Here is a 27,487-nt window from a genome sequence, read left to right on the forward strand (position 1 = left end):
GTTTTATCTGAAATGGTGTTCCTTATAGCTTGTAAACCATCGTTGTGTGGGATGTTGGTATACAGAGATTCCACATCCATAGTAGCTAGTATAGTATTGTTGGGAAGATTATTTAAAGATTGTATTTTCCTCAGAAAATCTGTGGTGTCAGAAAATCTTTGATAATATTTCTTGGAAATTTATGAAGGGAAATTTGAAAGAAATGGGAGTGGGACGGGGGTTTGAGAATGGGATTGATGCAATATATTCAGAACAAAAGGCCAAATTGATAGTTAACAATGTGGTTACAGAAGAGTTCAAAATTGAAAAAGGAACACGACAAGGCTGCCCGATTTCCCCTCTGTTATTTATCTCGGTTCTGGAGGTGCTCTTGAACATGATCAGAGGGGACCGGTTGGTGGAAGGGATTCAGGTCGGAGCGAAACAATACAAACTTAAAGCTTTTGCAGATGATCTAGTTTTGACCCTGCAGGAGCCAGAATCTAGTACGAAAAGAGTATTACAATTGATTCAGGACTTTGGTCGGGTGGCGGGATTTAAATTAAACAAACAGAAAACCAAGGTGCTGGGAAAAAATTTGACAGACATAGAGTCAGAACGGTTTCAGAGAGAAACAGAACTAACTATGGTTAAAAAGGTAAAGTACCTAGGGGTAAACATAACAGCAAAAAACCTGAGTCTATTCAAGGATAACTATGAAAAATGTTGGTCTGAAATTAAGAGAGACTTGGATAGTTGGACAAAATTGAAGCTTTCTTTGTTAGGCCGAATTGCTGCTATTAAGATGAATGTATTGCCAAAAATGTTGTTTTTGTTTCAAACATTACAGATTGTGGACAAAACGAAGTGCTTCCGGAAGTGGCAGAAAGATATATCTAAATTTGTCTGGCAGGGCAAAAAGCCCAGAATTAAGTTTAAGATATTAACAGATGCGAAAGAAAGAGGGGGCTTTGCCCTGCCGGACTTAAAGTTGTACTATGAAGCCGCAGCTTTCTGCTGGCTAAAAGACTGGCTACTTCTCGAAGACACTGACGTACTGGACCTGGAAGGTTTTAACAATGCTTTTGGTTGGCATGCATACTTATGGTATGACAAAGTTAAGATCAATAAGGCCTTTAAGAACCATATTGTCAGGAAAGCAGTGTTTAATGTCTGGACAAAATATAAAGACTTATTGGAAAATAAAACCCCAAGGTGGCTTTCACCTCTGGAGGCTAAGGCCCGAAAAAGACCCAATATGGAGGCCAAATGGCCAAAATATTGGGAAATATTAGAAAAAGATGGAGACAATTGGAAATTGCAGAGTTTGGAGAAAATGAAGGATAAGGTGCGAGACTGGTTACATTATGCTCAGATTAAAGAAGTTTTTAAAAATGACAAAAAGTTAGGGCAAAATAAAAAAATTCCTTCCAGTAGCACCTTAAAGACCAACTGAGTTAGTTCTAGGTATGAGCTTTCGTGTGCATGCACACTTCTTCAGATACACTGAAACAGAAGTCACCGGACCTTTCTATATAGTGAGAAGGTGGGGAGGGGTATTACTCAGAAGGGTGGTGGGAATGGGTGATTGGCAGATAGCTGCGATGAGCCTGTTGACGACTCTTAACGACTGCAATAGGTCTAACAGGAAAAAGCAAGGGGTGAGAAGGTGAAAAAAGGCTTTGTCATGTATAATGAGATAAGAATCCAATGTCTTTGTACATGGAGAGACCTGGTTTGAACAAAGACATTGGATTCTTATCTCATTATACATGACAAAGCCTTTTTTCACCTTCTCACCCCTTGCTTTTTCCTGTTAGACCTATTGCAGTCGTTAAGAGTCGTCAACAGGCTCATCGCAGCTATCTGCCAATCACCCATTCCCACCACCCTTCTGAGTAATACCCCTCCCCACCTTCTCACTATATAGAAAGGTCCGGTGACTTCTGTTTCAGTGTATCTGAAGAAGTGTGCATGCACACGAAAGCTCATACCTAGAACTAACTCAGTTGGTCTTTAAGGTGCTACTGGAAGGAATTTTTTTATTTTGTTTTGACCATGGCAGACCAACACGGCTACCTATGTGTAAAAAGTTAGGGTTCCAGGTGGAGAAATCGAAGTTAGAAACAGAATTGTTAGAACCAAAGAACAAGGTACTATCTAGAATGTATAACTTGCTGCTAAAATGGAATACACAAGACGAAATGGTTAAATCGGCTACGATAAAATGGGCACAGGACATTGGGCATAACATTATGTTTGAGGACTGGGAAAGGTTGTGGACCACTGGGCTGAACTTCACCGCATGTAATGCTCTGAAGGAAAATGTAATGAAAATGATATATAGATGGTACATGACCCCAGTTAAACTTGCCAAAATATACCATTCGTCTGATAATAAATGTTGGAAATGTAAAGAAAATGAAGGAACATTCTTTCACCTCTGGTGGACATGCCCTAAGGTGAAGGTCTTCTGGGAAATGATATATAATGAGCTGAAAAAGGTATTTAAGTATACCTTCACTAAGAAACCAGAGGCCTTCCTTCTGGGTATTGTCGGCCAGAAGGTGTTAAAGAAGGACCGAACATTTTTTATGTATGCAACAACGGCAGCAAGGATTCTCATCGCAAAAAACTGGAAAACTCAAGATCTACCCACACTGGAAGAGTGGCAGATGCAGCTGATGGACTATATGCAACTGGCCGAGATGACTGGCAGAATCCGTGATCTGGGAGAAGAGAAGATGGAGGAAGACTGGGAGAAATTCAAGATGTATCTACAAAAACATTGTAATTTGGTTGAATGTTAAGAAGGATGCTAGATTATAAAAAATTGGCCACCACTAAATTAGATTTAAATTTGATGATAAGTGAGACTAAAGAAAATATAAAATTTTTTGGAAGAAGTGTTAGATTATAGTTGAATGAGTGGACATGAGATTGTAAACAAGTTGATAATTTGTTTGGAAAAAATTTTTAACGATGTAAATGGGAGCGGGAGACGTGAGGGAGTCCAAAGAAGTGATGAAATTGTTGTGATAGAAGTAAGATCGTTTATTATTTGTGCATTTATATTTAAAAACTTTAATAAATATTTATATATATATAAAAAAGAAAATCTGTGGTGTCACGTACATAGCTGGGAGCACTGATGGCATATGGTTTCAGAACAGAGTCCATATAACAAACAGGCCAGACCTTACGCCAAAGAATAAACGGACATAAATCGGACATCAGGAATCACAAGGCAGAGAAACCAGTAGGAGAACACTTCAATCTCCCAGGACATTCTATACAAGATCTCAAAGTAGCTGTTTTACTACAAAGGAATTTCAGAAATAGACTGGAAAGAGAAGCTGCTGAATTACAACTTATCACCAAACTTAAAACCATGGAGAAACCTGGTCTGAACAAAGACCTTGGATTCTTATCTCATTATACATGACAAAGCCATTTTTCACCTTTTCACCCCTTGCTTTTTCCTGTAAGACCTATTGCAGTCGTTAAGAGTCGTCAACAGGCTCATCACAGCTATCTGCCAATCACCCATTCCCACCACCCTTCTGAGTAATACCCCTCCCCACCTTCTCACTATATAGAAGGGTCTGGAAACTTCTGTTTCAGTGTATCTGAAGAAGTGTGCATGCACACGAAAGCTCATACCAAGAACTGACTTAGTTGGTCTTTAAGGTGCTACTGGAAGGAATTTGTTTTGTTTTGACTATGGCAGACCAACACGGCTACCTATCTGTAACTGGAACAGCACATAGTTAAACATAGTGGAATTATATCCCACAATATGTTGTGTTAGCCACTGACTTCGAAACTGGATTCAGCAGACTAACGGAGGGCAAAGGGTATCAGTGGGTACCAGCCATGATGGGTGTGTTCTTCCTCCACTGGTGTAGGAAGTGTGTCTCTGGGAATCACTGCTGGGAATCAGAAGTGGAGAGAGGGCGATGGCATGCTGGTCCTGTCTGCAGGATTCCCATAGGTGTCTGGCCACCATGAGAAACAGGATGTGTGGTAGATGGTTTTAATGCACCAGCCAAGCTTTTCTTTATATTCTTAACAGGAGAGAGAAGATCAACAGTGGAGAAGATGGAAGGGATAAGCAGGGATGAATTTTATATATATTTGAAATTGGTACTTTTGGCGGGGGGATTTTGCAGAGGTACGCATACCTCTAAACGTTTTGTGAATCTAAGCTTGGCCTCACTGAAGGGCAATGTTTCAGTGATCTGTTCTGGAGGCCCGTCTATAATGTGAAATGCCCGCAACTTGAAGTGCTATATCTGTGCAGGTGCGAGCACAATTTGGCCCTTCTGTGCACGCGTGAAGTGCGATTTAGCGCTTCTGCACATGCACGAGCAGCAAAACCCAGAAGCAACCCGGTCTGGTACTTCCGGGTTATCGTGGGATTTAACGTGAAAAGATGCAACATGGATTGGACACAACACAACATATGACTGTACCTCTAAACATTTTTTTAGGGGAAAAAGCACTGCTTGAAACCAAATTATGAGCAGACAAGCAAGGTGGATGAGCTACAGAGCAGGGGAAAGAAAAGTTTATAAGCCAGGGTTTATAAACAAAGTTTACATAAAGCAAAGAAATAGCCCAAAAACAAAGTTTACATAAGGCAAAGGAATAGCCCAAAGCAGGGTCAATCCAGCATTTCTTTTTAAAGGTATCTTTGTGTGAAGAGTGCTGAGAAATATATTTGCTAACATGCTAATGACTTGAGTTTATCAAATATATATCATGTAGCTTGCAAGTGGGTGAAGAAAAGCCTCTGGAACTGAGACGCTCCCAACTAACCTTTGGTTGCTGCTGTTATTGAGTAGCAGTATAAGGAAAATGGTTGGTTGCAGCTGAACTGATACTTGTACCAAAGCTCTGTCTCAGTTGCCTCTGGAGAGCTGATTCTGGCTGGGAACATAACTTGGGGGAAAGGGTTAACTATTCAGCACCATGGCCCACAATCTGAACTGCCTCCTTTGCCCCAGGAAAGCGGCATTTGCTCATTAGAATATCTGGTTGTGGATCTTCAAATGATTCTGTGTCCCTCTGCAAAAAAAATAAAAAAAATATTTGAAATGGAAATTTTAACATGCAAACACCTGAGCACGTAAAAACAAACAATCGTGGACCAAGTACTGTCAAACAATCCCATGAGTTCCTACTAGGTAAAAGAATACACAGGCAGAACCAAAAGGTAAGCTCAACGCATATGCCACAGCAGAATGAGCCATGCTTGGTGGTGGTGGATGAGACCCTGTCATTTTGGTAACGAAACCGAGAAAGCAAAACTTTGTCGCCTCACATTTGTCATGCTAAAATTCAGCTCTGGCCACTTTCTGATGTTGTGCAAAGCTTTCAGAAAGAGCCATGTTCCATATGCTGGCAGCCACCAGCAGTAAGGTAAAAGATAAAAGTAAAGGACCCCTGGACAGTTAAGTCCAGTCAAAGGGGACTATGGGGTAGTGTCGCTCATCTCGCTTTCAGGCCAAGGGAGCCAGTGTTTCTTCACAGGCAGCTTTCCAGGTCACGAGGCCAGCGTGACTAAACCACTTCTGGCACAACAAACACCGTGATGGAAACCAGAGCGCACGGAAATGCCATTTAGCTTCCCACCAAGCGGTACCTATTTATCTATTTGCACTTTGACGTGCTTTTGAACTGCTAGGTTGGCAGGAGCTGGGACAGAGCAATGGGAGCTCACTCTGTTGTGGGGATTCGAACCACTGACCTTCCAATTGGCAAGCCTAAGAGGCTCAGTGGTTTACATCACAGTGCCACCAGCACCCACTCCAGTAATAACATTGTTCTATACTGGAACTCGAGCCAACTGCCCAGGCAGCCAAGGGGAATTCCCACAATGACCACCCGGCTGTGTACATTCTGTTTGCTTTTACTGCCCTAGGATGGCAACCCGACATGAGGATCTGCAACAGCTGCCCACCTGGTGGAAGGGGTAAGCCTCCCTCCAGTACAGAAATGTAGGGAGCCATCCAGCAAGTCAAAGGATTGTAATGCCATCCCAGAGTCAAGAGCCAGTATCTGACCAGTAGTGGAGGATATCTCTTTAATCACCCATGCCCAAAAGGTATTACTGAGTATCCCCACAACATGGGCAAAAAGATCTTTTACTACTGCACCCTCTCCAGCACTTGGAAGAGAAGAGGTAGACTTTGGGATTCTAGACAATCTCTCTGGGGCCCAATGTCATCACAGTACAGCCTTAAGTTCCTCTTCCTATATCCGAGCCAGGGCCATCTTAAGCATATCCGGCGCCATGGTGCAAAGCTCCCTCCGGCACGCCCCCCCATTTCCCAGAGGTTTTTTAGGGAGGACGGTGCTACCAGTGGGGTTGGTGGAGGCAGGCAGCGGCTGGAGGGCAGCTCCTATGGCAGGGAAGAGGTGGAGGCTGGGGGAGGGCAGCAAGCTGATGCTGGGATTCACCATGTCCAGCTTCCACCTCTTCCCTGGCGCCCTCCAGAACCTGGTCCCTGGCACCCCGCGCCACTAGCCTCTATGGGTAAGACACCCCTGATCCTAGCTGAAAAAGTCTGAAGCCAGGGCTGTACCTAGATTGTTCCCAAACCAGTTTAGATTGTTCCCAATCAGTTTAGATTGCTAAACCCTCCTCCCAAATCCTTTCAAACTTGCATATGAATGTCTAGTAGCACTTTATGTTTCTTTGATCCTACCCCCTGCAAAAATTGTTAATGACTGAAGCCCAGCCCTTCACCTTCCTACAGGGTTGTTGCTCCACACAGTTTGTTGCTCTCTAGATGTTACTCAATTCCAACTCCCACCAGCCCCAACCAGCATGGCCAAGAGTCAGGGGTGGTGGGTGGTGGAGTCTAGCTATATCTGGAGGGTCGCAGGTTCCACACCCCTTGTCTGGTTCAAAGTGTTAATATGCCTCTGAAATAGATCTCCAAAATTTTGAGATCTCAGGGTGCAAAGGAGTACTTATTACTCAATAGATCTCTTAAGAAAAATTCTAGCACCATTCATAATCCTGAAAAGCTAGCAAAAACGCTGTTTTAGAATTAGGTATCTATCTAAAACAACTACTTGAGATCATTGCCCAGAGTGAGGAAGGTTTTTTTTATATAAAAAGCTCAGCTGTATAATTCAAGAAGCATTGTATAAAGCCCACTTACAAAGTGCTGAGACATTATGCAACAAATGTGAGTGTTAAAACATGTCATAAAGCAACTTGTCTCCCAAAGATAATGGATTTGGTTCCACTGAAGATAGTAATCTGTGAAAATAATTTTGCTTAATGTTCACTGAATTTGTGGGTTTTAAGTAAAAGCGTTTCCAGAAAGGACAAGAGATATTTTTCTTTTTTCTTTTTACCAGCTTTGAAAAAGATACCCCAGTTCTAGCCGCTGAATCCACAGGAAACATTTTTCAGGGATGATGGGAATAGTGGGGATTCACCTAACCTGCTTCACACATTGGAAGCATTTGGGAGGAGCTGTAGGATTGCACTCATTTGACCCATTCCCCATGACAACATTCTCCCCCCTCAACAGTACACCCACCATGAATGGGTGGGTACAGCCCAGCCAACCATGAATTTGGGGACAATGTGATGGGGCTCGGTATGCATCTTCCTATATACAAAAAGTAATGACCGCTCCCCGCTTAAAACAGGGGGCGCCCTTTGCGTGGACACATGCAGCCCCTAGATCTGAAGCAGCTCCAACAGCATAGGCTTGGCTTTGCCTTCCCTCAGGTGGGATACCTAGAGGTCTCCGCCTACCTCAGTCAATTGTCCAATCCCACCTGGGAGAGGTGTTGCCAAGGAGACCAGGCCAGGTAGGGGAGGGATTACCTGCCCACACAATAGAGGGAGGATCTTACCTGGGAATCCTCACTTGGCTCCAGAGCTTCTCCCGCCCTACCCACCCTCAGTTAATGTCTTATTTTGCAGGTTAATTTTTCTTCACAGGTTTTGCAGGTTAGCCTTTCTTCACAGGTATGCAGGCGCTGCTACGTTAAGGTCGCTGTTAAAGGGCCGGAAAGGAATTTCCCTGCATTGGCAGGTTTCGCCTTTCCCCTAGCAAAACGTCACAACTTTGGCAGTATCAGGCCTTGGGCGGAATCCTTTAGTCCATCTTCCTCTTTGCGGCGGCGATACCAGGGTTCCCCGTTAAAGGGGTTTCAGAAGGGAGGCTTTGACCGTACGCCGAAAGGTTGTCATTGCTCTCCCCTGCGGCGGCGGCGTAACGGGGGCGGCTATCTCTGCTTGAACATATGTTCTCCAGAGCCGGCCCATCCCCCACACACACACTGGATAACCCTGATGCTCCCTAGGTCCCCGGCTGGGGACTGGGGAGGGAGAACGCCCAATGCCTGAGCCAAGGTCTACCCACATTTGAAATTTAATAAAGTTGTGGCCAATTTAATCCCATAGCACGTTGTCTTGAGTCGTTATTCCACATGATGGGGGGAACCGCGTGGGATCTGGGGACTCCGCCTGTCCACGCAAAATGTCACCAAGTAGTTTGTGTGGCTTCCCATGCATGCTGCAGCACAGAGAATGGCGGGCTGGCCCAGGTGAGCTGTTTAATGAAGTGTGCGTATGTGTGTGGGGGGGTGTACTTTGCGCCTCCCCCTTCCACTAAATGTGCCTGCAATGAGCTTTAATGGGGGAGGCCCTTGACCCAGAAGTTTAGCAAGCTGCTGGGTGAAGCGCTTACCTTGCACATGAAATGCGTCTTTCAAAGGAGGTGGAGCTTGGGGCAAGTTGTGAGTGGAGGGGCTTGGGATGACCGGTGAGGGGAGTGGTGAGCTGCGAGAGGATAGGCAAGGGGGTGGGCGAGGTGGAAAGGTATAGTATGGGAAAGAGCGACTGCCAAAGGGGTAGGTGGGTTGGAGAGCAGAGATGAGGCAGATTCCCTAGTATGTGTGTGCGCGCGCACACACACACACACACACACACACACACACACGTATGTACACAGATGTGCTCCATTCAGGATTTCCTTTCCTTGAAAGAGTCTGAAGGTCATACGCCAGTACTTGTGAAGCCCCAGTAGGCAATATACAACAGTGGTTGTCACAGGGATGCGGGCAGAATGGTATTGCTTGGCTTCCCAGCACCATTTTGTTCTCAGTTACTGAGAGGGAGATGCAGTGGGGAATCAGTGCCAGCACAGTGCCAATCCAACACTCCTGCCATTGCACTCAGACGTCACCAAGCTCCTCACTGCCTTTCATTCTCAGTAATCAGCGGTGATGTGCAGCATTGGGGAAGCACCACCTGAGATCACCACTGGCCACATCTGCCAATATGATGCAGTACATTTCCGAGCACAATTCAAAGTGTTGGTGCTGACCTTTAAAGCCCTAAATGGCCTTGGTCCAGTATATCTGAAGGAGCATCTCCACCCTCATCGTTCTACCCAGACACTGAGGTCCAGATCTGAGGGCCTTCTGGCGGTTCCCTTACTGTGAGAAGCCAAGTTACAGGGAACAAGGCAGAGGGCCTTCTCAGTAGTGGCAATTGCCCTGTGGAACGCCCTCCCACCAGATGTCAAAGAGAACTACTACTACCAGACTTTTAGAAGACATCTTCGAAAGGCAGCCCTGTTTAGGGAAGCTTTTAATGATTGATGCATTACTGTATTTTAATATTTTGTTGGAAGAAAAATAATTTGTGGGGAAGCCACAAATAATAATAATAATAATAATAATAATAATAATAATAATAATAATAATTCCGGTGTGGCTAAAGCATCCATCATCCCCAATCATTTGCCACACTGGCAGAGGCTGATGGGAGTTGTTGAACTACAACTTCATGGCCCCTTCACATGGCGGCCAAACTCACAGCTAGGGTGGCATGGCCATTGCACATCTTTGTGGGAAGGGAAAGCTTACCAGCATGCCCCCACAATCCCCAACTGTATGCTTTCAACACATGAGAGAGAGGTCATCTGACTAACTTCAGAGAAGTCATCCCCTTTACATGCCAATAGAAATAAGGGACCTCCACACAAACACAAGCATCAAGCACCAGGGAGCAGTAGGTCCCCAATTCTGGAAATAAAGAGTACAACTAACATAGGAAATCTAGCCGAGAAAACCATTTATATCAAAGTTCTCATATACGCCCAGGGGATTGCATCACGGAAAGTGTAGATTTAAAAGGCTTCCTGCAGAAGGAACATCTCCTTAAAATCAGTCTAGTTGTATTTACGATGCAAAAACTTGCTTGATGGCATAACACTGTAAATCTTAACCTGAGGTTTGCAATTCAGTGAAACGTTGAACGAAAGGAATGTTTATATTCATATTCTTTATCCTTCTTTTATGCTCACAGTCTTAGTGCACCACACAAACCAGACAGCATTCACACAGAATAGCATCACTCACATGAGTTCTGTTCAGGCATTAAGCCAAATGTGTCAGGGCAAAACAGTTTGTAGAGGGTGCATCAGTTTGCCCTGTCTGCTCCACCCCTGACCTTTCCAATAGAGTCAGGCAGTGTTATTTTTCTAGATAAAGAGGTGCCAGAACTCACCATAAACGCCCCCCTTGTTCTATTATAGTGGCAGTGGTGCCCACCTGAAAGGTGCCGGAACTGAGTTCTGGCGATTTCTGGCTGAAAAAAAGCCTCGTAGTCAGCCATAACTAAGGTGGCCTACACATGATTGGTCAGATTCAACTACCCCATTCCACTAGGGGAAGCTAGCACATGGATGCTCGCCGGCACAATGGAACTTTCCCCTCCTTCCCCAAATCTGTGCAAGGAAAAGAGAGGGGAGGTGGTTTCTTCTGACAAGCAGAAATGCTTGCACCGAGGGAACTATCTCTTTAGTGCTATGTTAAATTCCACCCTGTAGAATTAAAGCACATTCCCGCCTCCCCCTGCCAAGAATCCCGAGAACTGTAATTTGTTAAGGGTGCTGACAGCTGTCAGGAGCCCCCTCACAAAGCTACAATTCCCAGCACCCACAACAAACTACAGCTTCCAGGATTCAGGGAGGTGCCATGCAACTGAATACCAGTCGCAGGACATCACAAGCAGGAGAGTGCTGTAGAATTCATATCCTGGGATATAAATGAAATGAATTAAAGGCTGGGGTGAAGTTTGTGAGGGCTTGGAGTTCAATATTTTTTTGCATTGTTAGTTAAAGAAACAACTTGGGTAGTAGAGCTTTATGGAATATCAGCAAGATACATCAGATCAGTCGCTTCCATAAATCGGAGCTATGATGCTAGGCAAGATCAGGCATTGATGTGGCTAAATGTAAGTTAGTTTCTTAGATCTCAACATTTCAGCAAATGTGGAACAAAGAGATCATGAGTAACTGAAGCCAATCAATTGCAAAATGGATCAGAGTCAAGGCTGAGTAAAATTGTTTTCCATTATGATTATTTAGATGCTTGAGTCGTCTCATTCCTGTCAACAATATGTTATTCAGTTGAAATGGAAATAAGGTATCTGAATGGGGTATACTTCTTGCAACTTTGTGAATGATGGAAAGATCTGAAGTTGGACACTTGACCCTTTTAAACTTGCTGGTAATGTTGGAATTCATTGTTACATTGCCATAAAAGCTTTCATTAACACTGTGACTGCACTTACTATGAAAAACCTTGTTGTGCTCCATTTCCAGCTGTAACAAACACTAAATAAAATAAAATAAAGAACGAGTAATATTAATCCATCCTTGAGCGTGAGAGAACGGTGATCGCAGCCTTAAAGAGCAGTATGGCAATTGTATTTACATATTGCATGCTGTATTTGATGTTATGTTGAGGCCAATTGGTATTCTGCTGGCACTATATATTCACAGCTAAGGGCTGGCCAGGAAGAGGGAGGAAAGAGAAAGAGATTTAGCATTATGGCATAGACCAGGGGTGGGGAACCTGTGGCCATCCAGACGTTGTTGCTTGCCAGCTTCATTGAGACCCAACCAACATGGCTAATGGTCAAGGATGATAGGAGTTGAAGTCCAACAACATCTGGAGATCCACAGGTTCCCCAGACCTTCTATAGAGATCACCTCCTCTCTTCCTAGGATAGACATGTGCCTTACTTTCCAGAGGACAGCCCTCTGTTTGAAGGATTCCTCCGTTTGAATGGCAACTCACTCTAGGTCTGTTTGAAGGCTAAATAAAAATAAATGGCTCAGGACCGCAATACCTCAAGGACCACCTCTTTCCATATGAACCTACCCAGACCCTGAGATCATCATCTGAGGCTCTCCTTCATGTGCCACCTCATTGTGAGGTCTGGAGGGTGGTAACACGAAAACGGGGACTTCTCTGCCCCATCTGTGGAATGCTCTTCCCAGAGAAGTTCGCCTGGTGCCTTCATTATACACCTTTAGGCACCAGGCAGAAACATTCCTTTTTAACTAGGCCTTTGGTTGTTCTTATTTACATCCTTTTTATATATATATAATATTTTATTTGGATTTTTCAAACATAAATGCAAAAATAAAAAAAAAAACAGTATAACATATATCATAACATCTTTTCATAACATCTTTGGACTCCCTCACGCCTCCCGCTCCCATTTACATCATTGCCAATTCTTGCCAGCAATTTATCATCTTGTTTACACTCTTATGTCAAATTCATTTAAATATAATCTATAAGTTCTCCAAAAGGTTTATAATTTTTTCTCAAATTTACTTATCATCTTAATTCTCACTAATTTAGTGGTGCACAATTATTTATGATCTAGCATCCTTTCTTAGCATTCAACCAAATTACAGTATTTTTTTAAATAAATCTTGAATTTCTTCCAATCTTCTTCAACCCTCTCCTCTCCCAGGTCTCGGATTCTGCCAGTCATCTCGTCTAGTTCCATATAGTCCATCAGTTGCATCTGCCACTCTTCCAGTGTGGGTAGTTCTTGAGTCTTCCAATTCTTAGCGATGAGTATCCTTGCTGCCGTTGTTGCATACATGAAAAATGTTCGGTCCTTCTTTAACACCTTCTGGCCGACAATGCCCAGAAGGAAGGCCTCTGGTTTCTTAGGGAAGGTATACTTAAATACCTTTTTCAGCTCATTATATATCATTTCCCAGAAAGCCTTCACTCTAGGGCAGGTCCACCAGAGGTGAAAGAATGTTCCTTCATTTTCTTTACATTTCCAACATTTATTATCAGACAAATGGTATATCTTAGCAAGTTTAACTGGGGTCATGTACCATCTATATATCATTTTCATTACATTTTCCTTCAAAGCATTACATGCAGTGAAGTTCAACCCAGTGGTCCACAACCTTTCCCAGTCCTCGAACATAATATTATACCCAATGTCCTGTGCCCACTTTATCATAGCTGATTTAACCATTTCGTCTTGTGTATTCCATTTTAACAGCAGGTTATACATTCTTGAAAGTACCTTAGTCTTTGGTTCTAACAATTCTGTTTCTAACTTTGATTTCTCCACCTGGAACCCTAGCTTTTTATCATTTTTAAAAACTTCATTAATCTGAGCATAATGTAACCAGTCTCGCACTTTATCCTTGATTTTCTCCAAACTCTGCAATTTCCAGTTGTCTCCATCTTTTTCTAGTATTTCCCAATATTTTGGCCATTTGGCCTCCATATTGGGTCTTTTTCGGGCCTTGGCTTCCAGGGGTGAAAGCCACCTTGGAGTTTTATTCTCCAATAAGTCTTTGTATTTTGTCCAGACATTAAATACTGCTTTCCTGACAATATGGTTCTTAAAGGCCTTATTGATCTTAACCTTATCATACCATAAGTATGCATGCCAACCAAAAGCATTGTTAAAACCTTCCAGATCCAGTACGTCAGTGTCCTCGAGAAGTAGCCAATCTTTTAGCCAGCAGAAAGCTGCGGCTTCATAGTACAGCTTTAAGTCTGGCAGGGCAATGTTCTTATTTACATCCTATGCCCTTGTAAAATGCTTTTGGTGGGGGGGACGGGACATAGCTGTCAAGCGTCCCTTATTTGGTGGGACAGTCCCTTATCCCAGGGCCATGTCCCACTGCTGTCCCTTATTGATGATGTGCCTTAAATAAGCTACTGAAGGTAATGGGGCCCTTTCTATGTCCAGCTGTGCTGTGTCAACAACAAATTGTTGCTGTTTTTGGTGTGTTGAATATATGCTATATGGTAATTTATAGGACCTAGTAGGTATCTAAAGCCATTTGCACGCAACAAAATATGTATTTTATCAAAGTAATTGTTGGTCCCTTATTTTGGCTGCTGATCCCTTATTTTCAAGGCTGCTGGTCCCTTATTTTCAAATCTGTAAGTTGACAGCTATGGGGGCAGGACTATTGGGTTGTTGTTGTTTTTATGTATTCTGTGGTTTTATATCTTGATTTTATTCTGTGAACCGCCCTGAGACCCCCAGGTATAGGGTGGTATATAAATTCAATAAATAAAAATAAACAATAACCAGAGAGATTGGGGACCTTAAGATTGAACAGCAAGAGTTAGCACCTGGGCAGTAGATTGAGCTGGCACACAGGGCTGGTGTTATGATTTTGTGTTATGATAGAGACCAGGTGTGGGCAGGCACAGCATCTATGCAGGACTGAGAGTGCCCAGGCACCCACAAAATTGCAGTTACACCAACTTGTCAGCCACCTAGGCCACAGACCTCGGAAGGGCACAGTTTTCAACAGATTGGTATTAGTTATATCTTATACATTCCTGATAATATTTTACTTTTATTTCATAAAATAAACACAGTTTCTGAAAGCTCAAACATATAAAAACTTGCAATGTCACGAAAGACATAATAAAAAAATTCCTTCCAGTAGCACCTTAAAGACCAACTGAGTTAGTTCTAGGTATGAGCTTTCGTGTGCATGCACACTTCTTCAGATACACTGAAACAGAAGTCACCGGACCTTTCTATATAGTGAGAAGGTGGGGAGGGGTATTACTCAGAAGGGTGGTGGGAATGGGTGAGACATAGTTGGTTTGGCAACTATAGCCGCAGAACATGCCCTAGCATCAGCCCTCAGCCTGAGGGAATTGTGGACAAAACTTGCAAAGGAAAAGACACGCAAAGTGAGGTTTTGCTGTGAAACTTTTAAGGGACTTAAATTTTAAAATGGCAATTTGCGAGATTATTTAATATGGTTTGGGTGCTTGCACTTTTCCTTCTGAATCAGAGAAGATAATCAAAGATTGTATTACTTATTCTTGCAATTTAAAACAAATCTAGCAGTTCCAGGTGTGGGGCTGTTCATGTTTTCTACCAGATACCTGTTTTTGAAAATGGAAGTTAGCATTTTTTTTTATTTTGAGGAGGGGAGTGCAAGTATTTAGCCTTGCCTAGGGTGCAAAAATAGCCTGGTGTGGCTCTGCTGGCACACATTCTCCCTCATTACAGTGAGAGGCATCACATTTCTATTTAAATTATACTAATTATTTCTAAATTTGCATTTCTACACTCACACATATAAGCACATGCAACTTTTGTATGCAAATTTGTGCTGTGTTTGCCACCCCCTCCATTTTGGGTGGTGAATAAGTAGTCACCTTGTATCCACCTCCTCCCTCAGTTCTTGAGATTTACTGAAGCCCCAATCCAGATCCCATCATGCGTGGATATTCCATTGGAAGCTTCAAGGAGGTGGGTCTTTTCAGTAGGGATGCTATCACTTGGAAGATTGCCAGCAGCAAAGTAGAAAGAAAATTGCTCTTCCATCAAGCTTTTAAGAGTTGAATGATCTTATTTATGCTATTGATAGTTGCTTTAGTTTTATGATTTAAGTGGCATTAAAGCAGGGTTGGAGAATCTTAAGCCTCTCAGTTGTTGCTAGACCCCTTTTTTTGCCAATTAATTTTTATTGAATTTCCTTTCTTTTTAAGCAAATTAACATCAAATTAAATACATAATTTAATGCATAATTTAAAAGTTGACTTCCCACCCTTCTTCCATGGTCTTCTATGCAGCATTTTACTTTTATCTATTCTATAATTCTATAATTCTTCTATTACTATTATATTTTATTTTCCATCCACTGTTCATATTTTAATTCTGCAAGCGATTCCATTTAACATCTAATATCTCTGAATGTCTAAACAGGGAGTTTATGAGGAATTAAAGAACCTTTTAATGAGGGTGAAAGAAGAGAGCGCAGAATATGGTTTGAAGCTCAACATCAAAAAAACGAAGATCATGGCCACTGGGCCCATCACCTCCTGGCAAATAGAAGGGGAAGAAATGGAGGCAGTGAGAGATTTTACTTTCGTGGGCTCCATGATCACTGCAGATGGTGACAGCAGTCACGAAATTAAAAGACGCCTGCTTCTTGGGAGAAAAGCAATGACAAACCTAGACAGCATCTTAAAAAGCAGAGACATCACCTTGCCAACAAAGGTCCATCTAGTTAAAGCTATGGTTTTCCCAATAGTGATGTATGGAAGTGAGAGCTGGACCATCAAGAAGGCTGATTTCCGAACAATTGATGCTTTTGAATTATGGTGCTGGAGGAGACTCTTGAGAATCCCATGGACTGCAAGAAGATCAAACCTATTCTGAAGGAAATCAGCCCTGAGTGCTCACTGGAAGGACAGATCCTGAAGCTGAGGCTCCAATACTTTGGCCACCTCATAAGAAGAGAAGACTCCCTGGAAAAGACCCTGATGTTGGGAAAGATGGAGGGCACAAGGAGAAGGGGACGACAGAGGACGAGATGGTTGGACAGTGTTCTCGAAGCTACAAACATGAGTCTGACCAAACTGTGGAAGGCAGTGGAAGACAGGAGTGCCTGGTGTGCTCTGGTCCATGGGGTCACGAAGAGTCAGACATGACTAAACGACTAAACAACAACAACAACATTCTTCCAAAATTTACTCTCTTCATCCCTGACCACCAGCTATGCTGACTGTGGATGGTGGAATTTAGGTCCACCAACATCCACTTCAAAGGGTTGGATTTGTATTTGTGTGTGTGTTGCTCCACTAACTGCTTTGGAAATGTAGCATATAATTGATGTAAACAGAATCAATAAAGTGATGCCCTAAATAAAAACTTAAGATAAAACAATGCAACTAACCATCTAGAGCATCTCTGTTCCTTCATGTGCCAAACAGATGACTGCCAGCTTTGAAAATGCATGTTGAGGCAGAAAGGGAGAACAGATGACCTAGATTCCATCCCCTCCTGGTCCAGACAGGTGACTGGTGCTGTCAAACCACATCAGGCTGACCATCCATTTGGAGATGTATGCACAGTCACAGTCTAGAAAGAATCAGCACCATGTGCACACTCCAGGTTCTGGAAGTTGTTTATATCATGCAGCACATTTCAAAACATGCAAAGCAAACCCAACACGCTTCTCCACATGCCAAAGGGCACGTGAACAGACTTTCCCTCGTCAGAGCACTTTGCCTTAGGGTGAAGTGTGCTAATGGAATGTACAGGTATCCCAAAGTATGCAACGATCCTACGGATGAATGCAATTTCATCCCATTTTAATTGGTGCAAGCTAGCATGCATGATATGTGAATGAGGCAATCTTCAGTACTTGAAGAATCCAATTGATTCATGAAATCAAACTGTTAACCTTCCAGCCAGCTTTCTATTGAAAGGGGTTTGGGAAGGGAAATTTAGAACTGGCACAAGATAGCAGGATGAGTTGTTTTCTTGGTTTTGCGGTGCTAATGTCAGAGATTGAGAAAGAGCTCACATGCTTAGTATGCCTAAATCCCCAAATCCAATCTCTAGTCAAAGGTGACAAGGAGGCCTGTGATCTGCTGATTAAAACCATACTGTGATGGGATGATGAGCTGCTTGTGCGTGAAAGCTTAGTCCCTCAGAGCTTAGTCATGGTTCTCAAAACTCTGTCTTAAGCGGAGCCCCTTAAACATGACTCCCTTAATCGCTGGCAGAATCCGACAGTGGGCGTTTGCGGAATCTGCTCCAACATAAAAGTTCCTTAACGGAAACGCGTCTTCGGGATTCTCGGCGCGACAGTTTCCGGCGAGGAGTGGGTGTGCCTATGGGGGGTCCTGAGACTTCTCCACTGTTTTCACTAGAAGTCTCTTGGAGCCCTCCCTCCGACTCACTTTCTCTCTGAGCTCCTTCCCTCCCCCTGCTGGTACCTTCCTCTGCTGCCGAGTCTCTCTTAGCGTCCGAGAGCCCTTCCACCGCCTGCTTTTCCGATGGCAGTTCCCTGACACATACACACCACTTTCTATAAATATTTTTTTACTCAGAGCCGTTCACAGACACGATCAAAAAAACAATACAGTGGTACTTTAGTTTAAGAACAGCTTAGTTTATGAACAACTTGGATTAAGAACGCTGCAAACCTGGAAGTAGGTGTTTTGGTTTGTGAACTTTGCCTTGGAAGCAGAACATGTTCTGCTTCCTGTTGAGTGTGTTCCATTTGTAAATTAAACCCCCTGCTGCTATGGGAAAGCACACCTTGGTTTAAGAATGCTTTGGTTTAAGAACGGACATCCGGAATGGATTAAGTTCATAAACCAATGTACCACTGTACTGTGAAAGAAAACCATGGTACAATTTATAACTCTGTTCCTTAAAACTAATGGCAGGGACTCAAACTATAAGGGGAAGGGTCATAGCTGTGGTACCAGGGGCAGACCTTGCTAATATGCCACTCTGCAAGGTTATTTTGATGCCATATTCCCAGCCCTCAAGGCTTGAGGCTCTGGCAGGGTCATAGAACCCTCCTTCCTCCTTCCCAAATCCCAGTAAGTGTTTGCTTTGCTTTGGGAAGTGGGAGGAGGACTCTAGGATCCTGCCAGAGCCCTCACGCCTCCTTCCTGAAACTGGGCAAGCACTTGTCAGGCTTTGAGAAGGTACCTTTCTTGGCTGCATGCCCAGTGTGATCACACTGCTTGCACTGCCCTAATTCCACCCTTCGTGGCTGAAGGTCCTAGCTGCAATTCTCATGACTTCCAGGTAGAGCTGGGCGAAACTCCTACCTGAAATTCTGGAGACTTGCTGCGAGTCAGTGCAAACAACACAGATCTGTTTCAATACAAAGCAGCTTCCAATGTTCCTAATCATGGAGGGAGAAATTTCAGTTCATAAACTCAAAAGAACAGGGAGAAGGAAACCCTTTTGTTTTGTTTTTTTTAATATATAAATATTTATTAAAGTTTTTGAATACAAATGCACAAATAATAAACAACCTTACTTATATCATAACGTGATTTCATCACTTCTTTGGACTCCCTCACGTCTCCCGCTCCCATTTACATCGTTAAAAGGTTTTTCCAAGCAAATTATCAACTTGTTTACGATCTTATATCCACTCATTTAAATATAATCTAGCAATTCTCCAAAACATTTATGTTTTCTTTAATCTCACTTATCATCAAATTCAAATCTGATTTAGTGGTGGCCCATTTTTTATAATCTAGCATCCTTCTTAACATTCAACCAAATTACAATGTTTTTGTAAATACGTCTTAAATTTCTTCCAGTCTTCCTCAATCCTCTCTTCTCCCAGGTCTCGGATTCTGCCAGTCATCTCGGCCAGTTGCATATAGTCCATCAGCTGCATCTGCCACTCTTCCAGTGTGGGTAGATCTTGAGTTTTCCAGTTTTTAGCGATGAGTATCCTTGCTGCCGTTGTTGCATACATAAAAAATGTTCCGTCCTTCTTTAGCACCTTCTGGCCGACAATACCCAGAAGGAAGGCCTCTGGTTTCTTAGGGAAGGTATACTTAAATACCTTTTTCAGCTCATTATATATCATTTCCCAGAAGGCCTTCACCTTAGGGCATGTCCACCAGAGGTGAAAAAATGTTCCTTCATTTTCTTTACATTTCCAACATTTATTATCAGACGAATGGTATATTTTGGCAAGTTTAACTGGGGTCATGTACCATCTATATATCATTTTCATTACATTTTCCTTCAGAGCATTACATGCGGTGAAGTTCAGCCCAATGGTCCACAACCTTTCCCAGTCCTCAAACATAATGTTATGCCCAATGTCCTGTGCCCACTTTATCATAGCCGATTTAACCATTTCGTCTTGTGTATTCCATTTTAACAGCAAGTTATACATTCTAGATAGTACCTTAGTCTTTGGTTCTAACAATTCTGTTTCTAACTTCGATTTCTCCACCTGGAACCCTAACTTTTTGTCATTTTTAAAGACTTCTTTAATCTGAGCGTAATGTAACCAGTCTCGCACTTTATCCTTCATTTTCTCCAAACTCTGCAATTTCCAATTGTCTCCATCTTTTTCTAATATTTCCCAATATTTTGGCCATTTGGCCTCCATATTGGGTCTTTTTCGGGCCTTAGCTTCCAGAGGCGAAAGCCACCTCGGAGTCTTGTTTTCCAATAAGTCTTTGTATTTTGTCCAGACATTAAATACTGCTTTCCTAACAATATGGTTCTTAAAGGCCTTATTGATCTTAACCTTGTCGTACCATAAGTATGCATGCCAACCAAAAGCATTGTTGAAACCTTCCAAATCCAGTACGTCAGTGTCTTCGAGAAGTAGCCAGTCTTTTAGCCAGCAGAAAGCTGCGGCTTCATAATACAACTTTAAGTCTGGCAGGGCAAAGCCCCCTCTTTCTTTCGCGTCAGTTAATAGAAGGAAACCCTTTTGGAGTAGATGGAACACTGAAGTTCGCAGAGGAGAATTATTATTCTGTATATGAGGGCCCTGGCACTTTTAAGCCTTTCTGACATTCCATATTATGGTTTGTTGTTTAGTCGTTTAGTCGTGTCCGACTCTTCATGACCCCATGGACCAGAGCATGCCAGGCACTCCTGTCTTCCACTGCCTCCCGCAGTTTGGTCAAACTCATGCTGGTAGCTTCGAGAACACTGTCCAACCATCTTGTCCTCTGTCGTCCCCTTCTCCTTGTGCCCTCCATCTTTCCCAACATCAGGGTCTTTTCCAGGGAGTCTTCTCTTCTCATGAGGTGGCCAAAGTATTGGAGCCTCAGCTTCAGGATCTGTCCTTCCAGTGAGCACTCAGGGCTGATTTCCTACACATCTTTAAAACTGAGATGCTGGAATGATGAGACTTGCATTGTGAAATGGGCTGCTATTTTAAATGGTATAAATACCACTTAGGTATACAGTAAGCATATCCTTTGAGCAACACAAAGCATGTTTGTAAATGCTGTTAAGCCAGAGTACATAGCCACTACTTAAAAATGACAGATATATCAGCAAAACTCAGGATGATTCTGTGAAGAATTTGCACGGGGGTGGTGGGGGGAAGGAATAAAAGAGTTATGCACGCGCTGAACATTGTTTCCAATGAATAACTCTTCAAATGTTTGGTACAATTCACATAGACTTAGGCATGAGTTCAAATGTACAGGATGCACAAAACACCCACCTGCTCAGAATTGCTGCCATCATTGGCTAGGAGGAAAAGTTTGCAAAAGGAGAAATTCACATTGTGTGGAATGAATTACCACCGAAAGCTAATTAGAGGGGGCAGCAGGAAATTACCATTGAAACAATAGTGTTGCATGGGGGGAAAAAACACAACCACAATCCAGTGTCCTTTTGTTCTATTTGAGCACTATCGTCTCATGGCTAAAATGAAAGAAGAAATAGCTGCAAAGGTGAATGTGATTGCCTTGCACCTGAAATGGTGTAGTTTATAGCCATAAGAAGCCAGGATTGGGATGGAGGAGGATTTCATTCAGAACATATTTTGAAGCTAACTGACCTAATTCACAGTTCCCAGACCTTGGAAATACAAAAGACTTTTTTTTAAAAAAGGGAACAGTGTATAAAAATGCATACAATTTAAATATTATGTGGGTGGGTGTCTGGGTGGCTTTAAAAAGTGATCTGCAGAAAATGGGAGGGAATGGACTTATAATGGAATGCAGTGAAGCTCCCAAGTAACGGAAATATCCATCCCTAGCAGGTACCACAATTCTCTAAGTATCCTTACCTTAGAATGTCCAAGTGCAAAGGAAAATACAGCTCTTCCATCTAAGTGTGGTAAATGAGAGGGATCCCAGCAGCTAAAAACCTAAGAGCATAAAAAGAGGCCGGTTACATCAGACCAGAGGTCTATTCCAACACTCTGCCCTCATACATGCCTATGGGGTGTTTGCAAGCAGAACCTGAGCACAACTACATACTCTCCAACATTTCTCCGATGAAAATAGGGACGTCCTAGTCAATAATAACAATTTTATTATTTATACTACGCCCATCTGGCTATACAGGATGCGGGTGGCACTGTGGGTTAAACCACAGAGCCTAGAGCTTGCCGATCAGAAGGTCGGTGGTTCGAATCCCGGCGACAGGGTGAGCTCCCGTTGCTCGGTCCCTGCTCCTGCCAACCTAGCAGTTCAAAAGCACGTCACAGTGCAAGTAGATAAATAGGGACCGCTTCAGCGGGAAGATAAATGGCGCTTCCGTGTGCTGCTCTGGTTCGCCAGAAGTGGCTTAGTCATGCTGGCCACATGACCCAGAAGCTGTACGCCGGCTCCCTTGGCCAATAAAGCGAGATGAGCGCCGCAACCCCAGAGTCATCCATGACTGGACCTAATGGTCAGGGGTCCCTTTACCTTTACATCTGACTATAGGTGGCTTCCAACACATATAAAAACATAATAAGCCACTAAACATTTTTTTTGTTAAAAAGACAACCTTCCCTATGCAGAGCTGCCTTCAGATGTCTTCTAAAAGTTGTATACAGTGGTACCTTTGGTTAAGAACTTAATTCATTTTGGAGGTCCGTTCTTAACCTGAAACTGTTCTTAACCTGAAGCAACACTTTAGCTAATGGGGCCTCCCGCTGCCACTGTGCCACTGCTGCACGATTTCTGTTCTCATCCTGAAGCAAAGTTCTTAACCCGAGGTAATATTTCTGGGTTAGCAGAATCTGTAACCTGAAGCGTATGTAACCTGAAGTGTATGTAACCCGAGGTACCCCTGTAGTTACTTATCTCCTTGGCTCCGCATAACTCCATATCCTCTGATGAAAATAGGGACGTCCTACTGTACCCGCCAACATTTCTCTGATGAAAATAGTGACGTCCTAAGGGAAAGCGGGACATTCTGGGATCAAATCAGGAACCGCGATGGTCCCTGGAAAATAGGGACACTTGGAGGGTCTAACAACATCACTCTCCTCACCTGAAATTCCCAGCAACTGCCATTCGAGCTGGTAGTCATGATTCCTTCTTTTGCTTCCCTCCATAACTTTGGCCCCTGACAGATGATGTCACAGTACCTGGAATGGAGTGAGGGTCCATGGAAAACATAGCTTTCCAGTTTTGCAACCATCAGCGATCGTCAGACTCTGACTAACTCAAACCTTGAAACACTTAAAAGTACAAGGATATATTTGTCTGATCTTGTTTTGATTCTGTTGGGACTACTACAGAGAGAATAAAACATTCGGTAAGTTTTCTGATAGTCTCTTGCATTCTTTCTTTCCGTTTAAAGTGGCAAAAGCCTGTTCTCGAGTTCAGACACGCAGGTAACATCAGCAAAGTTACACTGGAATAAAATGAAGGCCCCAAAGCTAAGTGGCTGACAAAAAAGATCACACTCTGGCATCTCTCAGATCTTACTCGCAATGCGACAACGTCTGGGGCAGGCACATTCGCTGAAACAGTTCAAAGCATATGGAAAGAATTAGTCCACCATGCCAGAGGTCCTTACTTCTTTAGAACTCAAGAGTCCAGACCATTCCTCCTTAATAAATCAGTACAGGCTGTTGTGACTATGTTGGTGCACAAATATTTAGAGAGCGAGAAACCCACAGTTGCTACTTATTTATCAAAATCATTTGTCCGCTGTCTCTTCCAACAGCATCAGATGTGCAGCACATGAAGTAAAACAAATGAAACAGCTACAAAATAAAATATGAACATAACCCTGTGAAGAAAATACAATAAGCAGAACTCAGCAAATAAACTACACCCGCTTAAGATGAAGACTTATCAGGTAAGACTGGTTTTACCAAACTTTATAAATGTACAGTTTTACCATGGGAACTTTCAGGAAATTTACCAGAGTTTCAGGACAGTTGATACAAAGTTCCAGTAGCTGTATGCGAAACCAAATACACCCATACTCAATACAGGGAGCAGTCCCAGGCCACAGGGAGGTTAGGCTGGCCTCAACCAGAACCAGGGCTTTCTCGGCTGTGGCCCCGATCTGGTGGAACGCTCTGTCACAAGAGACTAGGGCCCTGCAGGACTTGACATCTTTCCGCAGGCCTGCAAGACAGAGCTGTTCCACTAGGCCTTTGGCCAGGGCGCAGCCTGACTCCCTCCTCTGGCAATCTGCACAGAATTTTGCTTAACGGTTGCCATCAATTTGATTTTAATTAATTTTTATAATGACATGTTTTTAGAATGTTGGATTATTTGATTGTTGTTAGCCACCCTGAGCCCGGCTTTGGCTGGGGAGGGCGGGATATAAATATAAATACAAATTATTATTATTATTATTATTATTATTATTATTATTATTATTATTAACTTGGTTGTTGCTGTTGCTGTTGTTAGGATATCATTATTTTATGATGTTAGGTGTAGGGAAGGTGGATCTGACTAGACTGAAATGACCTCACAGGTCAAAAGGGGAGGCCTAATTTGTCCCATGAACTGGAGATGTTATGCCTTCAGCTGGCAAGAGGAAATCACAGGATAAATTCCCAAGGAACTAAGAAGAGAACTAAGAGAGTTTCAATAAACCATGCAATATTCTCTTCTGGCAAGCTAGGTGTCCCCCATCTTATATTTGTGCAGCTGGCTCTTCCTGCCTAAATGCAGAACCTTACATTTTCCCTACTGCAATTCATTTTTTAGTTGGGGCCCAGATCTCTAACCTGTTAAGGTCATTTTGAATCCTGATTCTTTTTTATGTGGCATTAGCTACCTCTCCCAGTTTGGTGACATCTACAAATTTGATGAGCATCCCTTCAATTCTTTTGTCCAAGTCATTTATAAAGACGTTGAACAACAACAGGCCCAGGACAGAACCCCTGTAGCACCCCACTTGTCACTTTTTTCCAGGATGAGGAGGAACCATTAATGAGTACTTTTTGGGTTCGGTCAGTCAACCAGCTACAAATCCACATAACAGTTATCTCATTCAATCCACATTTTACAGCTTCTCTGCAGGAATATTACGGGGGACTTTGTCAAATGCCTTACTGAAATCAAGATACACTATGTCCACAGCAGCCTAATCTACCAAGTTTTAACTCTATCAAAAGGAGAATATATCAAAAAGAGATATAAAAGCAGGTAAGGAATGAAGAGTGGGAAGAATGCACACAATTTGGATGGAATCATTTTCTTGGTTACTAATACAGAGGAGATTTAATTCTGGTTTTTTTAAGAGCACCATTTCAGCCATGTGAAAACGAGACTCTGTAATGCTGCCAAGGTCAGCAAGACCAAATGAGATTTGCTTAATGAGCACTGATTAAATAATAATGATGATGACAAAAACCCCAAACCCTAAGGGGATTGATGTATTATGTCACTACTCCCTGGAGAAACTATCTTGAGCGAGCTGTTCTAGCTTGACTAAGACAAACCATGTTTCTTTGCCAGAAAAGATTTCTTTGAAAAGTGTCAGCTACTGTGCATGTATTAATACACAGGGTATAGGGATGAGTGAATCTGTCCATTTCGTGTTCTCTTGGTTTCACATTTTTTTCAGTCTTAAATTCAGCTCTCCACATGTCCACATCAGTTTCCCTTAAAAGAAAATTCCTCATGGAAATTAATTATTAGTGGCTGCATCACACTGTTCACTCTGGTTATGCTTGTGGTCCACCAAGACCCCTAGATCCTTTTCGCATGTACTGCTAGGAAGCCAGGTGTGTTTCCAAGGGCATAAGCTTTAAATTTTTGAGGCATTGCAGTCCTGCCAGAAAAGTCCACAATAGCTATATAAAACTGGCTGATCATGGAAGCTGTTTATCAGCTACAGATATTCCATCCCTGGTTCTTTCCAAATCTTCATTGTAGCACTTTCTGGATCCTGTCCCCCCATACATTGAATTAGTCACTTTTAAGATGAAATATGCACCCATTTTCATATATTACCTGGCTGATGGACTTCATACCTTAACATACACAAAACGATTACAAGCCAAAAAAGTTAATGAGATATGGGCTGGGGGTTCCACACTTATCATTCACAATCTTCTTGCACCTCTTTTATCTAGACATATATGGTATTTATTTGCAAAGGTTTTATGATGGGCTATAAAATAAGCGTATCCTCTAAATAATTTGGTAACCAGGAACAGCTTTGATTGAAATGGAAAAGTTTTAATGTTCTGATAGCGCTTCCTTTATCGCATTGCTCTTTATTACAAATTCTGAGTCAAACAGGAAAGAGAAAAACACCCTACACCAATATGAGGAAATATCACTGGAAAGTATTTTTGTAATTCAAGTCTTGCAGTAACGTTGCCACAATTCATTTTCTTAATTATCTTGAAAATCGTTTGCCCTGAGTGTTAACACATTTTTTTTTTGCATGGTAATATATGTAAAAAGCCTTTGGGGTTTAATGAATTATGTAACATATGTTTTCTTTTCACCAGGACTGGAGATCAGGAGTGGAAGTCTCATAAATATGGGAAATTATTATTACGATTATTGTTAGAACTTGAGGAAAACCAGCTTGTCAGTGAAGTGTGTGTATGTGCATCTTCTGAAGTTCTTCAGAGTTGCAGCAGCTTGTTTAATATGTGATTTTGAAATATGACACTGATGTGTGCGTGCGTGTTTGTTTCAGCAACTTTCTTGTACTGAAATGGTGCAGTCCAGTGAGAATATATCCTGCATGACTCAATTGAAATGATTAGGTATATATGAGAGCACTATGGTGCTCTTCAATGGTACTTTTACAATCAGTGGATATGGGTGGTGGTCTAAACCACTGAGCCTCTTGGTCTTGCCAATCAGAAGGTTGGCAGTTCGAATCCGCACAATGGAGTGAGCTCCCGTCACTCTGCCCCAGCTCCTGCCTACCTAGCAATTTGAAATCACACCAGTGCAAGTAAATGAATAGATATTGCTGCGGCAGGAAGGTAAACGGTGTTTCCATGTGCTCTGGTTTCCATCACTGTGTTCCATTGTGTCATAAGCAGTTTAGTCATGCTGGCCACATGACTGGAAAGCTGTCTGTGGATGAACGCCAGCTCCCTCAGCCTGAAAGCGAGATGAGCGCCACACCCCATAGTCGCCTTTGACTGGACATAACCATCCATGGTTCCATTACCTTTTACTTTTACAATGCAATGTGGCTAATTGTAGGAAAGTTTCTTGTTTGATTAAATCAATGAATATTTAAATTTTCTGACAGTGGAAAGCTGCACATGTCTAGTCAGAAGTAAGGCCCATTGAGTTCAATCAGTGTCTCTCACCCAGCTTTATGTGTAAAGGATTGCACTCTAATAGATTTTTCTTAGTAGCTCCAAGCTGCCATTTGAAGAAGTTGTATGTTGGGTCATATCTGATGCTAGCTCAGAAGCGCACTCATGCACGCACACACATTATCACTGTACCCTTGACAATTTGT

The 27,487-nt window shown here is 42.6% G+C and overlaps 2 long non-coding RNA genes across 3 annotated transcripts; one reads left to right on the forward strand and one right to left on the reverse strand.

Moving 5' to 3' along the window:
* Positions 1-3,735: 3,735 nt before the first annotated feature.
* LOC309345202 lies at positions 3,736-5,824 on the reverse strand. Its single transcript, XR_014158089.1, has 3 exons — positions 5,732-5,824; positions 4,801-4,923; positions 3,736-4,046 (listed from the first exon to the last, which is right to left on the reverse strand). It is a non-coding gene; the product is annotated as an uncharacterized lncRNA (long non-coding RNA).
* Positions 5,825-5,837: 13 nt separating this feature from the next.
* On the forward strand, positions 5,838-26,666 carry LOC309345178. 2 transcript variants are annotated; one of them, XR_014158058.1, is made up of 4 exons: positions 5,838-6,088; positions 23,148-23,332; positions 23,747-23,881; positions 26,508-26,666. It is a non-coding gene; the product is annotated as an uncharacterized lncRNA (long non-coding RNA). The 2 variants fall into 2 exon arrangements; XR_014158059.1 differs by having other exon boundaries at positions 5,838-5,956.
* Positions 26,667-27,487: the final 821 nt, after the last annotated feature.

The sequence above is a fragment of the Podarcis erhardii genome (assembly GCF_964252035.2).
Source record: "Podarcis erhardii genome assembly, chromosome: 6".
Lineage (NCBI taxonomy): Eukaryota > Metazoa > Chordata > Lepidosauria > Squamata > Lacertidae > Podarcis > Podarcis erhardii.